Raw genomic sequence first — 8,194 nt, forward strand, 5'->3', positions numbered from 1 at the left:
TAGCACATCAACAGAATTGAGGACAAAAACCATAGGATCATTTCAATAGATGTTGAAAGGTATTTAATAAAATTCAACATCCATTCTTGATTTTTAAAAAAACTCTCAACAAATAAGGTATAGAAGGAATGTACTTCAACACAAGGAAGTCCATATATGACACACCCACATTTAATATCAAACTAAAGGAAAAATGGAAAGGCTTTTGACTAAGATCGGAGCAAGGCAAGGATGTCCATTTTCACCACTTTTATTCAATATAGTACTCAAAGTCCCGGCCAGAACAATTAGACAAGAGAAAGAAAGTAAGTGTATCCACACTGGAAAAGGAAGACATCAGATTATCCTTGTTTGCAGTTAGAGAAACCTAAAGACTACACACACACACACACACACACACACACACACACACACACACACAAATCAGAACCAATAAATTAACTTAATAAAGTTTCAGAATAAAAAATGATCATACAAAAATCAGTAGCATTTATATACATTAACAAAGATCAATCTCAAAAGGAAATCAAGAAAGCAATCTCATTTACAGTAGGTACAAAGACATACCTAGGAATACGTTTAACCAAAGAAGTAAAAGATCTCTAAAAGGAAAACTATAAAACACTGATGAAAGAGAAGAAGGGGGTACACAGACACAAATGGAAAGATATCCTATGCTCATGGATTAGAAGAATGAATACTGTAAATCACCCAAAGTGATCAATAGATTCAATGTAATCTCTAGCAAAATACCAATGACGTTCTTCACAGAAACAGAAAAAAGCATTCCTAAAAGTGTAGGAAACCACAAAAGACTCCAAATAGCTAAAGCTATCCTGAGAAAAAAGAACAAAGCTGAAGACATCACACTGCCTGATTTCAAATTTTGTTACAAATCTATACTAACCAGAACAGCACGGTACCGACACTAAAACAGACATGTGGACCAATGGAATAAAATGATGAATTCAGAAATAAATCCATGCACTTACAGCGAACTCATTTTTGGCAAAGACATCAAGAACATACATTGGGGAATGGACAGTCTCTTTGATAAATACTGCCGGGAAAGTTAGACATGCAGAAAAAAATGAATCGAGACCCCCCCCTTTTACCATATACATACATCAAATCAAAATGGATTAAAGACTTCAATGCAAGACCCAAAATGATAGAACTACTACTAAAAAATAATAAGGAGAAACATTCCAGGACATTGATCTGGGTTAAGATTTTTTGGTAAGACCTCAACATTACAGACAACTATAACAAAAATAGAAAAATAGTATTATATCTAACCAGAAAGCTTCTACACAGCAAAGGAAACTATCAACAAAGTGAAGAGACAACCCACAGAATGGGAGAAAATATTTGCAGACTACCCATCCAACAAGGGATTAGTAACCAGAATATATGAGAAACTCAAACAACCCAATTAAAAACTGGGCAAAAGACCTAATAGACATTTCTCAAAAGAATGGCCAACACTTACATGAAAAAAGGCTCAACATCACTAGTCATTATGGAAATGCAATTCAAAACTACAAGAAGATATTATCTGACCTCATTTAGAATTATCACAAAGACAAAAAATAGCAAATGCTGATGAGAAGGTGGAAAAAAAGGAACACTCATACACTGTTGGTAGGGGTGTAAAGTAGTACACCCACTAGGGAAAACAGTATGGGGGTTCCTCAAAAAACTAAACTAGAACTACGTTTGGTATGGTCCAGCAATCTTACTGCTGGGTATCCAGCTGACAGAAAGGAAATCAGTATATCAAAGAGACATCGGCCCTCTCATGTTTATTACAACACTACTCACAATAGCCAAGACATCAAATCAACCTAAGTGTTCATCAATAGGTGAAAGGACAAAGAAAATATTATATATGTACACAGTGGAATACTAGTCAGCCATAAAAAGGAATTAAATCCTGTCATGTGCAGCAGGATGGATAGATCTGAAGATCATTTTGTTATGTAAAATAAGCACGACACAGAAAGACAAATATTGCATGTTCTCATTCATATATGGGAGCTAAAAAAGTGGGTCTTGTGGATGTTGAGAGCAGGATGGTGGATGCCAGATGCTGGGGTGGAATGGTGGAGAGGAAGATGAAGGGGAGGTGGTTAAGGCGTACAAAAATACAGTCAGAAGGAATGAGCTATCACATGCAGTATAGTAGGAAAATTACACTTAATAGTTTATTGTACATATCAAAATAGCTAGAAGAATTGTAATGTTCTCAATACAAAGAATAAAAAAATGTATGAGGTCATGGGTATCCTGATTACCCTAACTTTATCACTACACATTTTAAACAGATATCAAAATGTCACATATAACCCAAGAATATTACAGATATTATAATCAATTAGAATTAAATCTTCCAAACTATACACGGGGGTGTCTTTCTATTTATATAAGTTTTCTTTAATTTATTTTGGCATTGTTTTTCTGTTTTCATAGTACAAGTCTTCTGCCTCCCAAGTTACATTTATTACGAGGTATTTTATTGTTTTGTATGTTATTGCAAACGGCACTGTACTTTTAACTTGCGTTTTAAATTGTTTCTGTCTGGTATACAGACGCACAACTGATTTCTATGTGTTGATTTTGTTCTCTGACACTTTGCCAACTTTTCTACTTCTTTAAAATCCAGAATAAGTATGGCCTGAGACAAGGGAGAAGGTTTGTGTATTCATGATGCATATGTATAGTCACGTGTATGTTGCTTGCGTATATACCATTCAATAATCAATACATAAATATAAATAATACATATCTCCATTTTAACAACTGTAATTTATTCCCAAAGCCATATTTAAAAATAATTACATTTTTAAATGGGAAAAGTCAAATGAAGAATTCTGTCCCACCTCAAGATAACAGTTTTTCAGTAGAAAAATAAAAACGGAAAAAATAATAAATATTTTAAAAGTAAATAAATCGTACATAAAACGAAACGCAATTGAGTTTTGTTGCACTAATACTTCCTTCCTCTTTCTACACCATTTTGTTTGTTTTCAAAAGATTCGACCTTTTGAAGGTTCCCGGTTACCCTGCAGTGAAGCTGTCATTCAAGCACAGTCAGGGCCCAGGAGAGGGCGCAGGGAGGGCGCAGGGAGGGCGCAAGCGCGCAGGGAGGGCTGGGCATGCGCTCGGCGGGGCCTCCGGCTCTCGGGGACGCGCACGGCGGGGCTCGCAGGGGCTGAACGCACTCAGCTTCCTGGGGACTCCCCGACCCAAGCCATGCAGTTCGCGCGCGTCGGGGGTGTGCGCTGGCAGCCGGAAAGTCGAATATCACTTCCTATCCTGCATCTGACGTGCTTTGGGGTTGAAAAAGCCCTTATGTGGTAAAAAATGTCAGAAAAGTGGCAAAAGTCTTCAAGGGCCTGAAAATGGCCGAGACCGGAACTGAGAAGCTGGCAGTAGGTCCTGCTACTGCTGTAGGGGCGGCGGGCGCCCTGGGTGGGCCACGCGGCAGGGACAGCCGAGGCTCCGCGCCCACCCCACCCGCAAGGGGCCAAGCGCAGACTCAGGGGAGCCAGAGGGGCCGGACCCCTGAGCGAGGACTGGGGAAGGGTGAGTCAGGGGCCCCTGTGGGACTGCACGGGGCGGGGGGGCTCGGGCCCGGACCTCTCTCGGCACAAATGCCCCCGTGGTCCCCAAGGCTAACGCCGGCTGCGTGGGCCGCAAGCTGCTCTGGGCCCGCAGCTCACTCCCCTGGGCACAGGGCTGACACCCGGGCAAAGCAGGAGTGTCCCAGCTTGCTTCACCCCCTCCCCTGGGCCCCCAGGCTGGTGGCTCCAGAAGGACTTTCCTAAGAGGGTGGGAAGCATCAGTGCAGGTACCTGCCCTGGGCTAAGGGCCTCATGTGGGTGATCTCAGCCCTCAGCAGGGCCCTCCCATTTGGGCATTGGCAGCCCACAGGGCTGTGGCCGTGGAGCTGTTGAGTGGCAGCTCCCGGATCACCCCACACCAGCGTTCCTTAAGGCCTAGGCACTACTTGCTCCATGGTCAAAAGCATCACTTTGTGAAATGCAGACTGAGCAAAGCTGGCCTAAGATTTTGGTCCTCCAGGAATGACGGAAGGAGCCCCCTGCCCCCATGTAGCCTATAGCTGGGACACGCAGCAGCCAGTGAGTTGGTCATGGTATGAAGGCTTCTCTCCTCCCGGCAATCACAGATCCCAAGCTTGGATACTTGGAAATGAAGATGTGATATTTCACCCACCGACTCGTTCCGCATGACCAAGGCCTGTGCCTGCCCTGAGGGCGAGTTGGTTGAGCCTTGTACGGACAACTCTCAGAGCGTGGGCCTGGGCCGAACCTTTCCCTGTGAGTAGCAGCATCAGCGTCTAGAACGACGGCCCTCCCCGTCCACGGTGGAAGATGCGGAGCTCCCGTGGTGTGCTGGCAGCCGTTCGCAGAAGGGAGATGGAGGGACACAGGGCAGATCCTCGCACGGAGTCATCGAGGTCCGGGGACACCTTCCTCCCAGGTCAGTTCACAAAGGCACCACACGTTAATCCTTGGAGACAACCATTCTGATGTGGCTAAGGCCAAAACATGGTTTTCAGGAAACCTCAACTTTTTGATAAATGACAAAACCTGAATGCACGAGAAGTGTATCTCATTTTAATGCCTGACTTCTAAGCATCCTTATTTAACATATTATATGTATTTTTTGTTTCATGAGTAAAATGTGCATTGAGCTTCCTCCAATAGCTGTCCATAGACCAGCCACTATCACTGCCATCATTATTTTGTTTCTAAACTTTTCGTTTACACGTGTAGGTCTAGCTTTTTCCTCCATATTGATAAAATAAAACTCACTCATTTCACAGCTCAAAGCCAGGGCCTTCAGTTCACAGCCCGTTGCCTCAGACGGCCTTTCCTATATCTTATTGCTTCACTGTCTGACTCACTCCAGCTTGTTTCAGCCAAATATACTTGTTTTTATTCATCTTGCTCTCTTTTCCTCCCTCCCCCAATTCCCCCTCTTTCCCTCTGTCTCTTTGTCTCTTTCTCTCTCCCCCATCCCTCCCTCTCTTCCCCTTTCTCTCTGGATGCCCTCTCTCCCTCTCCGCCTGTTTTTCTTCTCTGTGTCTGGCTCCATAATATGCAGAAATCCCAACAGGAGCAGCTGGAGCTAGTAAAGAAACCCCAGAGTCCTGTGCTGCTGCCCTTGCCTCCTCCAACTGGTGAGCCCAATCGGCCCATTTTTAGGCAGTGCTGTGTTTGGAAATGGGCCCTTCCTCTGGGGTCCGCTGCTTCCCTCTGCCTGACTCAGAAGAATGAGTCAAGAGGGAAGAACAGCTCGTATTAGGGAGAGGGTCCCTTGTGCTGTTGCCTTTTTCTGAATCATTTCAATCATGTTTGCCAAATTCCTTACAAAGTTCTGTTCCCTCGTTTGACAATGAGCAGAGGCAGGAGAGATGAATTGCTAAATGGTTGTATCCCACACCGTGCTGGAAGGCTCAGCAGAACAGAGACCTGTGTCAAGCAGGGCTTCCTTCTCCACCAGGCCCTTCAGCCTGCATTTTAACCTGTGACTTGCGAGGAGATAGCCCATGATCACACCACAGGCCTGCTTACATTACAGGAGGCAAAATGCCAATTCCTTCTACCCCTTTCCCCCCGGTAGAAACCCTGCTAGTTCTTTTTAAAAAAGGGAGAGAGATCATGTATAGAAAACCTTTTTTACAATTTATTTCCTGTTGTTAATCTTTAAAAATGAGGTTCTAGCTAAGTGCAGGGTTTCAGTGATGAAATTTTGACCATGTGAACACATAAATAAATATTTACAGTCTTTGGCAAAACACATGACGTTTCATCAACCTATACGATAAATTTGTTTAGAAAAACATAAATAATTTACAAAAAATATGGTACATTCTAAATATTCACATCATCATCATTCCCACACCGTTGTACGGTTGACCCCACAACACGGAAACAGAAAAACCTGCACGCTGTTGACAGTCGCTACATTTAATGAAGTCTCCCAACACTTCGTTGGTCTTGGGAATACAGCTCCACACAAAAAAGTAAAAAGTGCAGCAAAACAACAACACAACGATCAACCTCAAAGGAAACAAAAATAATTTTATCAAAATGCAATGTGTACATTAAGACTAAAGTTATGGATCGTTCCTATTTGGCATAGAAATGTGATGACTATTAACAGAAAGGGGAAAAAGATTTGCCCCCTATCAGACAGACAGACTTCTCTTACTAAACCCCTTATGTGGAGTGAGATGAGCGACTATTTCCTGCAGAAAGATCATGCAACTTAAAGCAAAAAAACAAACCAACAAAAAAACAAAAACAAAAACAAACTTGTGCATATTACACATGACTGATTATTGGGTGTGCCTGGCAAGACTAAATACTGATTCGTTTTCAGCGTTTGAATTAAAAGAATTCCATATACAGCAGATAGATAACAGTAACAAATATTGAACTAAAATCGCTGGCAACATTATATATTAAGGTTCCATCATAAACTCCTCATTATTCTCTATGTATTCTGTTACAGCTTCTAGCATGCTTCCTCATGACAACTTAATATTATAAAGCCTCATATTTTCACAGGATTATATACTTGTTAGATGTTTGTTTCTAGAAATTATACTACATATGTGTTACTAGGCATATTTAAAATAAGTTATTGGTAAATGGAGCTGCATTCTATATTCATTTAATAAATATTAACAAAACATTTATAACTGGAACCTTAATGAAATGTATTATCAAATCAGGTAAAAGCAACTTGTCTGCAGTTACCAAAGCCTAGATACGAGTTAGATGCGCCTTTTCCGGCCTGTGCGTCTGCTCTGACTCCTCTCAGGCAGCAAAGCTGGGGAAGGAAGCTCAGGCAGGAGCCTCCCCGACGCCACAGTGGCACAAGCAGCAGCTGAAGCACAGCACTTTGCTCTGCTAACCTTTTACTTAAATGAGGTTTTGCCAAATCCACATCTGGAACCGCGTCACACCCATTTTGCAAGGATGTTTGTTCTTTGATGAAACTGCATCTCTACTGCACATGAGGGCTTTCATTGTAGGACAAGAGGAGAGTTTGTTTATTTTTGTAACTGTTTGTTTGACATGTTCCAATTAGTTAATCGGTAGCTTATGTCATTTGCTATGCCTGTCTTCTAATCTCTCCTTACTAAAACATTACTTCAAATTTGAATTGAACCTTCTTTACAATTTATTTAATGGGATTTGTGTGTCATTGTAGAGCAACTCTAATTCAAGAATAGTGACAACTTTAAGCACCAAAAGTAGTTCAGCAATATTTTTCATGCTTAATTTATCATAATGGCTTATGCACAATATTCCTTTCAACTCCATATACACATAAATACAATAAGTAATTACATTTTATATGTAAACGTCATTCTTTTTAAACAAACAAGAAAAAGCAGTGTAATGGCATGCCCAATTTTCACTCCACTTAAAGTCTCATATATCACCAAACTGGTTTCCTCTAGTGGGTTAGATGTTCATCTCTGAGTTCCATTGAAATTTATCCTCTGAAGGCACTTGGGTTTGGGGTTGCTGGCAGGAGGTGAAGAACCATGAATTAAGGTCAAGGGACAGGAGGTGCTGCTGGAGAGAGAAGCCGCAAGGACCACAATGAACTGAGGTGTCTAGGGACCATGGCATGCACAGGGCATTGCCAGAAATGCAGCAAATCTTGTTTAAATATCTACAAAAAGAAAAAAAAGCGATAAACAGAATTAGCATAACTGGGCCATGGGTAGTGTTTTATTTTGTTTTACCTAGAACCTGAAATACAATTACTTTAATTAAAGATGAGATCTACCATATGGATGGATGGATGAGATGGGTGGGTGGGTGGATGAAATGGATGGTGGATGAAATGGTGGGTGGGTGGATGGATGGATGGGATGGGTGGGTTGGTGGAGGAGATGGATGGATGGATGGATAGATGGAAGGATGGATAAGATGGATGGATGAGTGGTGGGTGAATGGATGATGAGTGGGTGGGTAAGTGGATGAGATGAATGGATGGATGGATGAGATAGATGGGTGGGTGGATGAGATGGATGGGTGGCTAGATGGGTGGATGGATGAGTGGATGTGTGAGTGGATGGGTGGGTGGCTGAGACAGATGGATGGATGGGTAGGTGGGTGGGTGGATGGATGGATAAGTAGGT

At 42.2% G+C, this 8,194-nt stretch overlaps 1 long non-coding RNA gene across 1 annotated transcript; it reads left to right on the top strand.

Moving 5' to 3' along the window:
- The first annotated feature begins 3,202 nt into the window (after nucleotides 1-3,202).
- On the top strand, nucleotides 3,203-7,834 carry LOC115834480. The gene is made up of 3 exons (XR_004029428.1): nucleotides 3,203-3,588; nucleotides 4,193-4,506; nucleotides 5,134-7,834. It is a non-coding gene; the product is annotated as an uncharacterized LOC115834480 (long non-coding RNA).
- Nucleotides 7,835-8,194: the final 360 nt, after the last annotated feature.

The sequence above is a fragment of the Nomascus leucogenys genome, chromosome 3 (genome assembly GCF_006542625.1).
Source record: "Nomascus leucogenys isolate Asia chromosome 3, Asia_NLE_v1, whole genome shotgun sequence".
Lineage (NCBI taxonomy): Eukaryota > Metazoa > Chordata > Mammalia > Primates > Hylobatidae > Nomascus > Nomascus leucogenys.